The sequence below is a fragment of the Lithobates pipiens genome, unplaced genomic scaffold (assembly GCF_037356315.1).
Source record: "Lithobates pipiens isolate NorthernLeopardFrog02 unplaced genomic scaffold, aLitPip1_a1.2 Scaffold_16, whole genome shotgun sequence".
Taxonomy (NCBI): domain Eukaryota; kingdom Metazoa; phylum Chordata; class Amphibia; order Anura; family Ranidae; genus Lithobates; species Lithobates pipiens.
Genome location: NW_027507748.1, coordinates 115,386,355 through 115,403,981, shown reverse-complemented (window position 1 = coordinate 115,403,981; position 17,627 = coordinate 115,386,355). Strand labels below are relative to the sequence as shown.

General features: G+C 42.5%; 1 protein-coding gene across 2 annotated transcripts in view; it reads left to right on the top strand.

Annotated features, from left to right (window-relative positions):
• ABR (ABR activator of RhoGEF and GTPase) overlaps window positions 1–17,627 on the top strand; it is a 608,507-nt gene that overhangs the window by 168,937 nt on the left and 421,943 nt on the right. The window lies entirely within an intron of this gene.

Here is a 17,627-nt window from a genome sequence, read left to right as displayed (position 1 = left end):
GTAGTATGAGAATGAACGGATGTCCGTGATAGGCGGAACACTGACTGCTGGGAAATTCAGTGTTCCGCCTATCACAGGCGGAGGCGGAGAAGGAGGCGCGGCTTTTGAATTTTAATGTCCGCCGTCTGTCTGCTCGATACGCTGATCGAGCAGTCAGACAGCGGTGACTCGAGTATAAGCCGAGGGGGCACTTTCAGCCTCAAAAAAGAGGCTGAAAATCTCGGCTTATACTCGAGTATATACGGTAAGTATTAATCTAAAATAAAAAAAAATCTCATACTTCTCTTTTATGTGGTTTGTCTCATCCATGTAAACTGATAAATTCTGCAGGAGAGTCTGTGCTTTTGAAAAGCAACAGACTTGCCCAGATCACCAGATGGAAATAGAAGCATGAAAGCCTAAAGGGAAACTAATACAGCCATCACATCTAAGAATTGGTAAGCTGCAATATGTTTGCTTTTTGGTTTAATACTGATTTTATAATGGCTGACCTAATACCTAATTGGCCGTCATAGCAGTGCAGGCTGTTTGTTGGGTACAGGTAACAAAGCTGGAAGACCTACGCACTTTGTAATTTTGGTTTTGCACACACAATGGAGGCAAATTACTAAAGCTGATGCACACTGGTACATCTGTACCTAGTAACCAATCAGCTTCTAGGTATTAATGTCAAAGCTTAATTGAACAAGCTGAAATTAGAAGGTGATTGGTTACTATGCCCAGATGCATCAGATTCTGTGTGCATGAGTTTTCGTAAATGTCATACAATTTTTCAGGTCCATACAACAATAAGATTTTCCTCTGTCACTGGGCCTAAGAATTTCCTGAGAAGCCTGTGGTGGAAGCAGACATCATACCCCCTGAGATTCTGGTTTGGGACATAGAAGCAGCCATCCTCTTGTGAATGATGTGACGGCGATGGCACTAGTACACAGCCCAGTGGTCGAGAAATGTTGATGGATGACAAATTTCCTTTAAGAAAACAGAGATAAGTGAAGCGTTGCGCATCACAGCATATGGGGAGCTCACCCAGCTTGCCATAAATATTGTGCACTTCAGTGGAGATAGACCTCTTCAAGAGTTGAGAGTGTGACTGCTCATAGTAAAGGAAAGACAGAGTTTTGTATATAAGCAGCAAACCGCTTTTGGCATAACCTGCACATTTAATTCTAGACAACTGACTTCTCCACCAACACATATTTTTAGGCAAGGTTAATTACACTACATACAGGCAAGAGTCCTCAAACCCAGAACCTGGCTCATACCTGGTGCTCTCATTTCTTCTTGGTGTACTGATTATTCATACATTACAGGACTGTTATTTTTTTAGGGGATTTAGATCTATTGTTCCAACCACACTTATGCAAAGGATGTGTTTGAATTGTGCAGACACCATGCAGATAGGATCTCACATCAGAACCATACCCAAGAGCTTGGCACTTGTCCATCCAAGTGCTGAAGGCTGAATTTCTGGGATGTCCACATACAGTATAAAACAGTGGTTGCCAACCAGTGGTCCGTGGACCACTGATGGTCAACAAGAATATGATAGTGGTCCCCAGGGGTGCTGCCACAAATTAACATTGTGGCCAATGTATACCGCCCGATGTTTTTTCCAGTGGTGTTCTCGATGCACGCTGACAGTCCACTACTTTTAGCGCAGAGAGCCAGAGCATTGTGTCTATAAGGCAGCAGTGTTATCCAAGGGGAGGAGGGCAGAGAGCCAGAGCATTGTGAGTGTATAAGGCAGCAGTGTTATCCAAGGGGAGGAGGGCAGAGAGCCAGAGCAGTGTGTGTATATAAGGCAGCAATGTAATCCCAAGGGGGCGCACAGAGCTGAAGCCGTGTGCGTATAAGACATGTAAAATTCTGTTAGTGGTTCGCATGATTCAAAATGGAGCATTTAGTAGTCTGAAAGGTTGGTGACGACAGGTATAAAACATAAAGCCAATTTATTTGTAAAACCAACATCGGATGACCTTTATTATTACTACTGTACCTCCAAAGATTTTCTTGATGCCCTATTGCTTTTTGGACTATTCCTTTTCTTTTTTTTTTTCTTTGCCTTTGCAAAGTACAAATGGCTTTCCAGACAGCACTGAGCTCATCATTTGCTGATTGCCCAGTCATTGCCAAGTTGTGGCCAGGCTGGTATTCACAGAGATTCTAATAACACACTTAATGTATTTATGAGAGTGATTAGCTGGCCTGTAGTGTTTCTTAAATTGGGTTTAATTGGATTTCTTCGGGGTTGTGGGTATCTCTTGTTGTTAAAAGGGATTAGTTAACACTTAATAAGATTTCCCTGTATAATCTGTCTGCAGAATACTAAACAGACACAACTTTTTGTGTTTTATGGCACCTCATGTAAACTTGTGTCTTGGGTATTGCCACTCTGAATGTTCATTTGTGAACAGACCCTGCCAGATTGGATGGTGCACCCTATGGACCCTTACAAACATGGTGCCTCTTTGCTTTTGCAGTTTAAGGAACCTCAGACACCACTCAAATACAATTTCCATTTCCCCCTCCAATGAGGGATTCTGGAAAGGTCTGACCCGGCCCTTACTGAGAGAATACTATATGAGATTTTAAGCTCCTGTTCCTACCTGTATACCCTCTTGCCTAAGGGAGTAGTGACCGGGAATTGCCTATGGGACATGACACATCAATCTGGAGGCTGAACTAGACCTCCATATATGCCATCCACTGACAGCGACAACCCTATTCTTGCCTGAATATTTTGTGCACTTGAGTGCTGCGTCATTCACCCTATCTTGAATTTAAATTCTCCTATATAAATACCCCTGATGAAAGGGCTTTGAACCTGAAACGCGTTGGTAACCGGAACGTTTTCTCAGACGGTCACCAGAAAGGTTTTTTCGGATACTGGAGAGTAATTACTAGACACATGTACCTTTTATATTCTACAACAAGACAGCATGTATTGTGTATCTGTCTTTTGTCAATGTATGTTTTAGCAATCATTTACATTGATGATTTTTTATTTATCATTTTCTAAATAAAAAAACATTTTTATATTCTACTAGTGGTGTTGCCAATTTAAAGTCCCACCCAGGGGGTACTCCAATTTTTTCTTCATTTGTGAACTTGACTCTCAACTGCAGGTAGGATAAATGGAATAGTACAGCAAACAAAAATATGCCCTTCCGTGTGCTCCTTGCTGCATAGGCCAGTTACAGATTGAGGTGGTTGCCTTTTTTGTTTGTTCTAACTGGAATAGTAGCATATGTATTCTTCCATCCTAAAGATCCAACTATTGTAAGTAGTCGGTTAAAATCATCACCATTTCATAAATAATCCACAGACACAGCAGTCTATGGATTCACCATAATTGCCAACACTATTCATCCATGTACTTTCTTTCTAATCCATTGGCACACTTAATGGACCACTCTGTCTCTTTTCTGTGTTACGTCACTTTTCTATATTTGCAGATAGATACAGCCTTCGTACAGACATTGGATTATTCTGGGGGGTCCGAGGTGTTTCCAGGTCAGCAGGTAGAAGAAATTTCCACAGCTGAATTGCAGAACTACCTTGGGTCCATCTGGATGGGGTAGCTTTAGGGGATATTTGTCATCTCGCATCATGCTAATCACCCCATCGCTGAGTGTGAGACCAGCAATCCTTACAGTTATAGATGAGGATAGGTATTTAGGCTTTGGAGGCTTGAGGTGGGACAGCGGGTTAGACAAAGATACAAAGTTATTGCAGTAATTACCAGAAATCCTGAGGATGGTTGGCAGAGGGTGCATTACCTTCCTGGATAATTGTTCCTGAAATAAATTGTTAACATAGACAGAAGGCTGGCCTTAATGTAGGTATGGTTTTATTCTATATATATATATATATATATATATATATATCACACCTTTTATAGTAATTTATTTGGGGTCATTAGCCATTGTAAATGGTCATTTGACAGATGTCACGCCAGTTCTTTAGTTGCAACCTTGTCATCTTTTTTTCAAGAGATTCAACTGCAGCTTTTTTTTTCATAATCGCCCTCTTTAGACAAAAATTTAATTGCTTTGTCTTTACCATACCTTTTTGTTACATCCGAAGTAGCTACCCATCTGCTAGAACCATCACATCCAAAGTAGCTAGCCATCTATTGGTACCATCATAGCCATAGCAGCCACTCATTGACAGTATCATCACCTACGCATGTAGCCACATATTCACTGAGACCATCATACCCAAGGCAGCCACCCATTCATTGGGTCCATCACTCCCAAAGTGGCCACCCACCCCCTGGTACTTATATGGACCAGGATTGTGACTTGATACAATTCTTTCAGTGATTTTTTTTTTTTTAAGTATACTTTATTTCTCATGTTGTAGTTCCAAGTCCAGAAAATGAAAAGCTACAATTAAGCTGTCAGTTTTATTTAGGAAAACACATTGATTCTGTATAACATGCCTGTCCATTGTCCACTCTATCTAAATCATCAAAAACATTTGGCTCCAAAATTTTTGGTGAACCTCTGCCCATCTTTAATTCTGAGACACTCTGACTCTCTAAGATACTCTTTATACCTAATCATGTTACTGACCTGTTGCCAATTAAAGCAGAGTTCCACCCGGTTCTGTGTTTATTTAAAGTCAGCCGTTACAAAAAAAGTAGCTGCTGACTTTTAATAAACACACTCACCTGTCCCATGGTCCTCTCCCCCGCCTGTCCACACTGCCAACTGCTGGCATTACCACTGTGGGCACACGACTGTGACAGCTTTCTGCTTCACAGCTGTCTGCGCACTGTGCATGCACAAGTCGCGAATGGCTGTGCAATCTTGGTGTCCCTGTGACGTGTCCCAGAAGATGGCAGGGAGGGGTCGCCTAGGGGGAGAGGAAGTGTCGCCTGGAGCAGAAGTGGGAGCCTGGGTATCTGTCAATCCAGGTACACCCCCCCCCCCCCCCCCCCGACCATAAAAAAAATAAATGCCAAACGGGATTAAGAAGTACTTAAAGCAGAAGTTCCACTTTTGGGTGGAACTCCCCTTTAACCTAAATGGTTGCAAAATGTTCTAGCTGTTCCTTGTTAGTACCACTTCCTTTGCCAGATTTTTGTTGCCCTGTCCCAATGTTTTTGAGACGTGTTGCTGCTATCCATTTCAAAATGACTTAATTTTTTTTTTTTAAATGGTACATTTTCTCAGATTAAACATTTGCTATTTTTCTATTGAATAAAATATGGGTTTATGAGATTTGCACATCCCTACATTCTGTTTTTATGTAGAATTTACATAACACCCCTACTTGGAATGGGGCTTGCACACTTATCAAAAGAAAACTTTCCAATAGGCTTGTTGCACACAAGTCGATCGATAGATGTTTACTCAGTTTCAGTACACTGTAGTGGAGCCATAGTTGAGGTATCCATGGTTTTTAACAAAATGTCCATTTTATTTTATAATTATTTATTTTTTGCATCCAGGGACAACATTCTCCATGATTGGCTTCAAAGATTTAGGTGTTTTCATGGAACACAAAGGCAACCTAACGTGTAGGCCCTAGTTTTTTTATTTTTGCATTCATTCTAGTTGTGATTTTGGCCAGTAAATTTGAACTCCTAGTTAACATTGCTGTGTTAGTCTTGGTATAATGCGGTAGTAATGTCCTCACCCTCCAGTGGTCAACAATGTTTCCACGTCCCACAGTGTGGCCATGATTATTCCTCCTACTTCTCATATTTGTGAAAACTTTGAAAGCTGTCCAGGTAAAAGTACAAGCAGCGACAGCGGCGCTGTTTTGATCTCTTAATCACCATCAAAAAGACAGGAGTTGTGGGAGCCACTTTTCTGCTGCTCCATAGCCACTTCAGGTTGCTCGGTTTCACTCTATATGGCCTCACTAATTTGCAGTTGTTCAGATTGCCAGCTGAAAGTACCTTGGCTGACGGGAACGGCTATAATTTGTTGGCAGGTTCGCAATGTTCCATGCCCTCCTGTGGTGACCGTTTTGGAAGCAGGTCATGCTGGAGAACAGAAACATAGTTTATTTAGTCTGTGTACCAGGAACTGCTACTGAAAAAGTACCGCTGGCTAAGCAGTTTTTACTGGTAGCTGAAAGGTGATAACTGAAGACCTCTGTGGTTATGGGATTGTGTTCTTTGCAAGATTTCGATGTATATGCATGCATTTTCTCATCGACAATAGAGTGCTGTTTACAATGTATTATTCCCCAATGAGAAGCATACTGCAAGAGCTTGTTGCCATGGTGACAGAAGCCTGTTAGTGGCGACATCAGCGTGCCTGTATATAATAATAGAGTCCAGAGATTGCTAAGCAGTTTCAGCGCTGGGCTTGGCTTTTTGATCCACTTGTGTTGTGGGTCTTTCTGTAGGAAAATCAGCAGATTGGTAGAGGCTTGAGACAATATATAGAGCTGCAGCTGCACATTGTGTACCATGATCTCTTTGCACTCTGCAATAGTTTGGTGCCTCGTTCAATAGCAGAGCCTCCCGTTGAACAAAAAAAAAAAATTTGCATTCAGTTGTAAAGGCATCTGCGTTTACAGTTTTCCTTTGTCCCCCTGCGAAAGCCCACAAATATCTGTTGATTCTGCAAATGAAGACCACCTAATGCACCTTATTGTGACTTGGTGGCAATAATGATGCACTGCTCTTGAATTGAGAGACTTGCCACTTTAGTAATCTATGCCTGCGTGCACTACAATGACTGAGAAATTATGGTGGGGTCATGGCTATTGCCATTGTTACTACCTAAAGTGGTTGTAAAGGCACAAGGTTTTGTACCTTCATACATTCTATGCATGAAGTTAAAAAACCTTCTGTGTGCAGGAGCCCCCCCCCAATCCTTACCCAAGCTCCCTTTCCCCCTCCTAAACCTTACCTAAGCCAGCTCCCCCCCCCAATCCTTACATCGCCCCCCTCGAATCTAGCGATGTCCACCAGAGGCTTGCCTCACCAGGGACTCGCACTCCTGATCGGCTTTTGGCAGCCAATGGCTTCCACTGCTGTCAATCACAGCAAGTGATTTGCTCTGTGCAAAATCGACTGCACAGAGCAGATAAGTATAACATGTTTGTGATTTAAAAAAAAAAACCTAGTCTTTAATATTGCTTTAATCGCAAAAATATAGCTTGTAAAGCATCTCCTGACATCACCTAGTCTTGCCTGCTGCTTTTTAGATTGACATCACTGCCCCAGTTGCATGAATCCTCTCACTGTGAGCTGCAGTGTCTGGGATGGTGGAGGATGTCGGAGACTCAAATGAAGGTGGATTTTGCTTGCTTAGGGAAGTAAAAGCAGAACTAAACCCTCCTATCCTTTAAAACCAAGGAAGCTGCCATCTTGGCCTCCATTTGATCTACATTTACCATGATGGTGCCTAATGTCTAATGTCTAATGTCTAATGAGACCAGCTGTTTGATGACAGTTCGGTTAAAAGCACAAGCAACTGTGATCAGAATGTACGGCATGCCTTGAATATAATGGTTTTGGGAAATAATTAAGTTGATGGGTTAGTTCCTATGTCGGGGAACTTTTTGTTTGCTTTACAAAGCATATGTATCATATACTAACTGGATTTCTTACAAGAGCCTTTAGTGATGTAATGCTTTGTATCCTGGAAACTGTTGTGGAGGTATTTATTTTAGGCAAAGAGCAGTATCTAATACTAATTAATTGTGACATCACCTACCCTCGTCTCCACCTTGTGCAGTCAGAAATCACCTCATATTCATTGTAAAAAAAAAAAATACAGGAGGATCTATGAATGGTGGAGGTGTGAGCAACCCCTGTGTTCGGTGTGCCATGGGGAGGTTGCTCACACAAAATCCACAAGATCATGTTTCTCACCGTCTGTAGCATGGACCACTACAATAATTTGTTCCTCCGTGAGCTTCCAGTTGTCAGATATGGATACTTATATCAAGCTGTGCTGCCCAATGAAAGAATGCAATTCCTAGAGTTCAGCTTCAAAGTGTTAGAATACCTCATATGCATGTCCTAAACTTTATAGCCATCCCCTAGATTTTTTAACCTGTTACATTAGCAGCTAATGGAAGTACATCAAGTTCTTGGTGGCTTCTAGATTTGATGGTCTCACTCTGTAATTTTTTATGAGCTTACCCTTGCCAGAGCTTTGTTATAATATACTATATATTTCAATGCACGGGGGTGTCATTAAAAATGAAAAGAGCAGCATGTTTGTCAGTGTGTCGGGAACACGCACGATTTTATGCGTGTTCCCTGACACACAGTTATGTGAACCGAGCCTTAGACTGGAATGACTCCAGACAAAACATTTTATCAAGGGTGCCCTGACTGGGGAAAGGTTGAAAAACACTGTCCAAATCTATCAAGAGTGGTCCAAGGAAGGTAAACCGTTGTCAGGGTCATTGGCGGCCAAGGCTCATTGATGCACATTGGGAGCAAAGGCTAGCCTGTGTAGTCTGATCCAATAGAAGAGATATGGTAGCTCAACTTGCTGAAAAAGTTAATGGTTAACTGTTCAGGGTATCCATTCTGACCCGTGTCCACAGCTAAAGTGCGTACAATGGACACATGAGCATCAGAATTGGACCATGGGAGAAGGCAGCCTTGGCTAATGAATTCACGTTTTCTTTTACATCATGTATATGGGGTGTCTGTGTATCTTACATTGGGAAGAGATAGGAAAAGGATGTATTATGTGAAGAAGGCAAGCTAGTGGAGGCAATGTTCTACTGGTGAAACTTGGGTCCTACCATTTATGTGGATGTTACTTTGACACATACCACCTACCTAAACATTTCTGTTGACCAAGGATACCCCTTCATGAAAACGGTATTCCTTGATGGCAGTGGCCTCTTTCAGCAGGATAATGTGCCCTGCTGTACTGCAAAAATGGTAGAAGAATGTCTTGAGGAACACAGCAATAAGTTTGAGGTGTTGACAGGCCTTCAGATTCTCCAGATCTCAATCCAATTGAGTGTCTGTGGGATGTGCTTGAAAAACAATGATCCATGAAGGCCCCACCTCCTGACCTACAGGGCTTAAACTATCTGCTACTGAGTGCTTGGTGCCAGATACAACATCATATCTTCCGAGGTCTGGTCGAATCCATGCCTCAACAAGTCAGGGCTGTTTTTTGCGGCAAAAGGGAGTCCTACTCAGTATTAGGTGGGTGGTTATGAAGTTGGAGCTGATCGATGTATGTCATCTCGTGTACTTGTGTGAGCATTGCCTTAAAGAGGAGCTCCAGTAGTTTGTTGATTAAAAGTCACCAGCTACACACCGGCATTTCAACTGTGGGTACCCATCTGTGTCAGCTTGGGACTTCTCAGCCAGGTGTGCATGAGCAAGTTGTGCTGCGTACCCTGAATGGTGACATGTCTCAGATGACTGAAGGGAGGGAGGGGGCTGGGAGAACCTCTGCTTGGATCACCTAGGGCAGTGGTCATCAACCCTGTCCTCAGGGCCCACTAACAGGTCAGGTTTTATGTATTACCTTGGGGAGATGCAGACTAGAATACTGCAATCACCGAGCAGCAAATGATATCACCTGTGATCTATTTAAGTCATCTTGCAAACCTGGCCTGTTAGTGGGCCCTGAGGACAGGGTTGATGACCACTGGCCTAGGGGATCCGAGTGGGATCGGGTACCTGTCTTACTTAAAGCGGAACTTCTCCTTTGGGTGGCACTCCACTTTAACAACTGAAGGATTCAGAAAATAAATGAGATGAAGTTTTACACAATCTGCATAATTGTACAAACCCGGGTTTAGAGCAACATTTTCTCTTAAAATACAAACCCTGCTTCTTATGCTTCACCAGTACATCTGACGGTTTATATTCATTAACATGCAGCAGCACACACAGCCTGTTTTTTATTTACTTGCAGGTCCGGCCTTTGTACTCTTATAAATTCTGGCTTTTGAGACACTTTGTCCCTTTTGTGTCTTGAGTCTTTTGTAGGCTGAATGGGCTTACATGTGGTGCTATAAAGGTCAAGCAAAGATTCCATTCTGCTAGTTTGGCATGTAGTTACTCGTCTTCTTGCCAACCTGGCCCGAGGAAAGCGGCTGTGCAGAATTTAACACATCTAGACAGTTCTGGGTTTTCACTGTAAAGTCTTTTCCAAGCCTTGTTTTTTAGTAAGATATAATATTTGTGAAATTGGCCTGTATTAAAGAGCGAACGCCTTCTGTTTACATTATTTCTGATTTGCAGCCATGAAAAAGAAAACAAACCTGATTTATACAGGATATTTATAATTGTACATTTTAATCCATGTATGCAATAAGGCAATACATCTTTAGTGTAACTGTAAGTGCAAGATGGATGTTCACCAATAAATTAATCGGCCATTATTCATGAATACAAAAGGTACATTATTTATGGTTTTTAAAGTTACTCTCATTTAAAGTGATTGTTGTTTTTAGAGAAATAAAAAAGGAGACTTTACAAACCTGTTATACTTCCCTGCTCTGTGCAGTGGTTTTGCACAGAGCAGCCCAGATCCTCTTCTCAGCTTGCTATGGGGGAACCCGAGCTGAGTCATAGCTCCCTGTGTCCATTCAGACGCAGAACATCAGTTCAGCCCTGCCCCCTCTCTCTCCTGATTTGCTAACTGACTTTGACAACAGTGGGAGCCATTGGTGCTGCTGCTGTGTCTCAGCCAATCAGGAGAAGAGTCCCAGATGGCCGAGGCACTTGTGGACATCACTCAGGTAAGTATTAAGGGGCTGCTGCACACAGAATGATTTTTTTTTTTATCTTAATACATAGAATGTCTTATAAAGTGCAGCCATTTCATTGCCACCCCTACACCTAGGTGTCTCCTATACTGATCTGAACAAGCAAATCACTGGCACTTCCTGATTTTGATGGTGCATGAATGTCCCGTCCCATGCATTTTATTGGTCAATGGGACAGCTCGTTATAGTGATGGGTGAGTTGGAATGTTACAAGGGTAGGAGGGATTGGTCAAGATATCAAGATCAAGATATTGACACTACCCAAATGTGCTGGAGCTTTGTCCATTCAGAACCGCTGAAATTTAGGCATGCGGGGGGCACTGGAAGCTGCTGGTTTGCGAGTTTGTTAGAATACATATCCAAATAAAAAGTATCATAAAGACCTAGAAGATATCCAAACAATATCTGGGGTAGAGTTCTGGAAAAACACAATTTGGGGTAGGATTGAAAAACCAAATACGAAATTGTTAACGTTTCCCAGAACACTCTTAAATCCATCAAATTTAAAATATGGTTATAAAATGAAACAGTCATGTTTGTTTTCCACCAAAACCCAGGAGGGATAATGAGGACACCAAGAGGCCAGTGGTAGCTCTGAAGAAGTTAGAGTTCCAGAACGAGGATTGAGTGAACTGGTATCTAGAGATTTCACAAAGCTGGGTTTTCCAGAAGAGAAAAAATGCCAAAGATAGATGTTCACATCTTGGCTAATTCAGCAGGGACTGACCAAGATTCGAAAGTTCATCAACATGGATACAACCAGCCTGTCAAATTTTTTTTGTGCGATTATTGCCAGCAGCTATAGCCGCTAGCAATAATGACTGTGTTCTCCTGGCCTGGATGAATCAAGAGAACACAATATCTCCTTTAAAATCACACCTTCAATGGCCGGTGTTCTGGCAGATAGTGTCCTGCCATCATATAGTGTCCGTATGGAGCAGACAAAGCTTCGGAAAATCTCCGAAGATGAACAGCGCCTGCACCGTGAGTGGAGGTGTTAGCCCCACCATCCAAGCGGACATAGGGTAGTGAAAATTAGAGGGCCCCTCGCAGGCTCCCTTCGCTCGCCACGCTTCAGGCTCGGCCTCGCTGCACTCGGCTCTTTTATATTCCAACTCTATGTCCACTTGGATGGTGGGGATAGAACCTGGACTCACGGCACAGGCGCCGTTCATCTTTGGGTATTTTCGGAATCTGTGTGTGCTGTGTACTGCGCATGTGCAGTACACAGCGGACACTATCTGATGGGGGACAGTATATGATAGGACACCGGCATAAGAGACATTGTGGTTAAAAAAGAAAAGTTAAATCCCTTTTGTAATTTTCCAGACGAAATGTTGTGCATCCAGCCAGGATCACCGCAGGTAATACCTGGCTGTGCGAACAGTCCCGAATAGCTGCCGACAGCCTGTCATTGCACTGTACAGGCTCGGTAGTCGTAGCTATTCACACTCAGCTGTCAGTTCAGCTGCAAGAATCAGTAGATTCTTGTGGCTGGGATTTGCAGTGTGGCTAAACACCTGTCCGAATGTAGCCTAAGCAAGGCAGTGACCCTAAATACTGTTTGTGACCGACCCTGAAAAAAATTCTGCATTTGTAAATGCAGTCTACAGTTTTGACTTGTCAATACTTATGCAACAAACATCTGCTTTTATGTTTGGTTAACTTTTGTTTCGCAGTTTCCGCAACCCCCTGGATTCTGGATTCCCTGCATGCTTTATAGCTTCTCCTCTACTTACTCCATTGGTCTACGTACGATTTCTAGGGAGTACATATCCCATTGCTGCCTGCAAACAGTGATAATGTGGTGCATTTTCTGTGCAGAATGTGCCTCCTGTAGTTCAGGCAGCAGATGGAGGAGAAGAGAGACTGGCTGCTGTCAGGTGCAGACGGCCACCCGAGTGATGTCATACATCAGAGATGGCGGAGAGGTGGAACACGTTTTGTTTTCCCCCCAAAAACTGAGCTAGATTTGTACAGATTTATCACCAAATATGACATTTTCTTTTTCAATATTTGTATTGAAAGATTTACAGCACATCTATGATAACAGCGCTCAATGCGCTTATAGTCGTAAAGGGTCTACAAGGACCATGAACATCAAAATAAAAAATATGGAAATAAAGAGTAGCAGAACAGGATTGTCAAATACCAGAACAATTCATAGGGAAGGGATGAGGATGAAAGCCCATCATTATAAACATTACAGACAATCCTATCAGTACAAATATAACGTAAAAGAGAATCGGTAGTATAAAACATAAATTGGTCGTAGGGGAGAGCCCCCAGTAACATACTACAAGAAATTGCAGAGAGAAGAAGGAAAGACGGAAGAGGAGCAGGAGGGGGAAGTAAACAAGAAGTAAGAGGAAAGGAGAAGGAAAAACCCTCTTTCTGTATGGCATCCAACATTATTCAACTGCTGTTTGCTGAATAATAAACGGTGCCCCATGTGATCTTGTCATGACTAGAGTGCTGTCTCATCAGTCAGCGTTATCACTGGTTTCCCTAATAGCGTGTCACATGGTTACAAATGGGGAAAGATGGCAAGAAAGGTCACATTGATTTCCTCCACCAAAAATAGATTCTCATATAGATTAACTTTAATAATGGCATGTAAGTCATGGTCTGCTTAAACACTGTCAGACATCTCTATAAAACATTACAAATGAGTGTTGTGATGTTCACAGCCACATGGTCATGTTGATAGCAGACGCTTTGGAATTTCCAATGTTATCAGTGACCACACGAGTTGTCATCACTAGTCAGTGACTACTCAGGATGCCGAGGGTCAGTTGTCTGTGCTATTAGCAGTATATAATGGATTACATTTTATGCATTTGAGCACAATAATGGTATTTCCATTCAGGAAACCCGTAAATAGCTAACACTTCTACAGCGCCATTTGGAAAACATTACCCAGTTTCTTTGAAAATGAATTGATTGTGTTTTTTTTTGTTAAAGGACACGTGTAAAACCTGCAACTACCAGATCAAACGCCATGTAGATATTGGAGTTGACTTATTAAAACTGGAAATTTCAGAATCTGGTGCAGCTGTGCATGGTAGCAAATGGGCTTCTAACTTCATCATGTTAATTAACCACTTTCCACCCACGCTATAGCCAAAAGACGGCTAAAGTGCAGACTTATGCTGGCCATATACTATACGAAAAATCGGGCGAAACCAATTTTGAAAAACGAACATTCGGCCGTGGGCACAAACGATACTGCCATCATGTAATGACTGATAAATCATTCAGTGGACATAAATACTTTTTTATGTTTGTTTTTTTACATATACCTAGTCGGACGGGAAACACATTAACCTTTCAATTTATCATTTGTTTGGCAGAAAATGTCAAAACTTGTCCTTGGTTTTTTTTTTCGGCTCAAAAACATCGAAAGGATTATCGATTTTGTGCCCTTGTACCCATTAACTGGCCGAAAATACGAACAAATGGTCTAATGACCGAATTTCGGGCGATTTTTCGTATAGTGTATGGCCAGTATTACTTTGTTGGGAGGGCGTACATGGATGTCCCCCCGTGATCGCACGTTCTGTGATCGCTGAGTCCTTTGGACTCAGCTGATCACAGATCAGGATAAAGAGCCAATCACAGCGCCCATTTACCACGTGATCAGTTGTGTCCAGTGACAGCTGATCATGATCTAGACACAAACCGTGTATTGTCTTTCCTTTCCTCACGCTGACAGCGTGAGGCTTGTGTTAAAGGGACATCTACACTGATAATCACTGCATTGATTATCTGTGCAGTCCCAACAGTGCCCACGTCTGCTGCCAATCACTGCTGTCTATTGGTACAGCCTTATCAGCGCTGAGCTCACATCAGTGAAGTAGAAAAATGACCTGTTTGCAAAATTTTATAACAAACTATGACTTTATTTTTAATTTTTTGCTAAACAAACTAAAAAAGACTGAACATTTAAAAAAAAAAAAAAAAAAAAAAAAAAGTGTTGATTAAATAACACCAAGAGAAAGATCCATCTGTCTCAAAAAAAGGGTACAGTGTTGCATGAGTGCACAATTGTCATTCAAAGTGTGACAGCGCTGAAAGCTAAAAATTGGCCTGGATAGGAAAGGGATAAAAGTGCCCAGTAGGCAAGTGGTTGAGCTTTGACAAAAAAAAGAGGTTGCTACAAGGTAATGCTTTAAAAAAAAATAAAGGTGGTGCTGTGCTTCACCGATGTTATACAGACCTCTGGCAAACATACTTCACTATCAAGCTAGTAGTTTGTAGATGCTTGGGATTAAGCAAGCTAATGCTAGAAGTTATGCTAACTCTCCTGATCCGTGTGTTTAGCCAATGACACACAACAAGATTGCAGGACACGATTGACTTTTCCTTTATTTTGCTGATCTGCATATTATCCTCAGTCAGTAGAACTGTCAGAGAACTAGCATTTTAAAGCGGAGGTCAGCAATGGCAGCTGCTGTGTATTTCTCATGGAAGTATAACCTAAAATAACCTTTTTACTGTAAGGCCCCTTTCACACGGACGATCCGTTCAGGTCCGCCTGTCAGTTTTTTAGGCGGACCTGAACGGACCTGAACGGACACTCCATAGAGGTCAATGGAGGGACGGATGACAGCGGTAACATGTCTGCTGACATCCGACCCGATCCGAAAAATGTGACGGAGGAAAAACCTATTTTTATATCCATCATCGGATCGGGTGATGATGGACTCTATGGTCCGCCGTCATCCGATCGCCCATAGGGGACAGTGGCGCTCTGACAGGTCCGTCCCTGAACAATGTGCAGAGATGGACCTGTCATCTTTTTGCTCAACGGGGGTCGATGGAGCGATCCCCTGCTGAGCAGAGCGGGCTCCGTACATGGACATGTCCGTGTAAAGGAGCCCTAAAGTTGTCCTTCGATTTCCTTACCTGCATCTCCCAAACCAATCACCAAACGGTCTTATGTTGGCCCTACCTTCCCATGCTCACTTGAGTCCCCTATCCATGCTAAATAGTGTAAATGGACGAATCTGCAGGGCTGGCTATGGTATTCTGACAGCTAGTACCAGCGGATTACTTACAGTGCCTGCATCTGTTGAGATGTTTTCGCTGTTTGCCCATGAATTTTCCTGTCAGCTCCTTAACCAAAGATTGAGGAATCGACTCTTCGAGCTGAGGGGTAATTAATTTTGGCCAATACAGCAGGAATTGCCTGAAATCGGATCCATGTTTGTTCATAAAACCACAGTTATCCTTTAAGAAAGGACCAGATTTTTTTATTTCTTTTTTCTTGAGAAAAAAAATTCAAAATTCAGCTTTCTTACCATTGTTGTGGTGGTAGAAGTATTGTTATAACAGCTTCATAAGCACGTGTTTATCAGTAGTGGCTAAGGCATCAATTCATTCTCCTCTACTGAGTTTTATGCTGGTTTTTTAACCACCGCTATATGTACCCTTTTGGTTGCCCCTGATACAATAGTTACCTTTTTTGTGCTAGTTTAACCACTTCCCAGCAACCCTATAAGTTGGTCTTGATGCCAGGAGGCAGAGCAGACTTCTTAGCCAATGACAACGATCCTGTGATTATCACGATGATTGGGAGCCCATTCTACTAGGTCCTGATCACAGACAGAGACTGGTAGGTATCTGCTCCAGCACAGAATCCTCGCTTTCCATAGAAGCATATAGGCAGCATGTGGGTGTTAGGGCCTGCACTTATGAGCTATATGGTGGGCAAGATGTGGAGAACTGCAGAAAACCGCAGTGCATCAGTGTAAAAGCAGCCCAATACTATTATGCTCAGTGTATTGCTTCACATTGACCTGAAAATCTCTTCTTTCTTGCTACTTGCACCACTCTGGAGATCGCTAGCCGGGATAAGATGTGCAATGCAGTTGGTATCACTCCGCATGGGACGGGAGCCAGCATTACAGCGGAGGCATTGGCTCATGTGGCTCTTGCTCCCTACTACAACTCCAACTTTGCAAGTAGTTCCTCTGCATTGCGCAGTGATACTCTGGTATTGTGGGGTCATCAAGCCCAGACCGCGATCTACCAATCACCTGTCCGCAATCTACTGGTTGCTGACCCCTGCTCTACACTTTGTTCTCCTTCTTTTTTTTTTTTTTTTTTGTCATTTGACAACTGTGTAGTTAGCCAACTTGTCCTATTGTCTGGGACTTCTGGAGGGAAAGGTAAAAGATTTATGTGACATGCTCAGTTATGGTCAGGTTTAATGTGACTTCGCTTTTAATTTTTAACTAGTAGGGAAAAAAGTACCATTAAAGATCACATTTAACACAAATTAGCAGGGCAACTGTAAGCATTATCATAGAATTTTTCTTATGTGAAAAGCTAAACTAAAGCTGGATACACACTATACAACTTTTGTTAGATTTCCTTGAAATGTAGTGTAAGGGCCTGCCTTGCATACAAATTGAAAGTGTTTAGTATGACCTCATACTATATGGGTTTTGGAAAATCTAAAGAAAATTGTATATTGTGTATTCGGCTCAACGCCCCCTTCTCCCCTCCACTGTCGCCCCCCCCCCCCCCCCCCGAACTTGCCTCCATGGGTGATACAGTCTCACCATCTACATATCTAAGTGCAGCAGTCCTAGGGTTTGAAAACCATGCTGTTCTTCCTCCTCTTTTCCTAGGGACACTGGGATGGATCGGAATGGTTGGGTTAGCTCTGGCACATGACTGTACTGACCAATCATAACTGCTTTGATCCATCTTGGCATCCCTAAAGAATGAGGAAGAAGCAGAACTGCACAGTTTTCAAACCCCAGGGGTACTGCTTCATCATTGGGTTGTGTGGATGATGCAACTGAATAACCTGGGGGGGGGGGGGTGTAGGGTGTGTTTACCTCTTAATTTTTTTCCTGAAAAGGTGAACGCACACTTTGAGATGATTT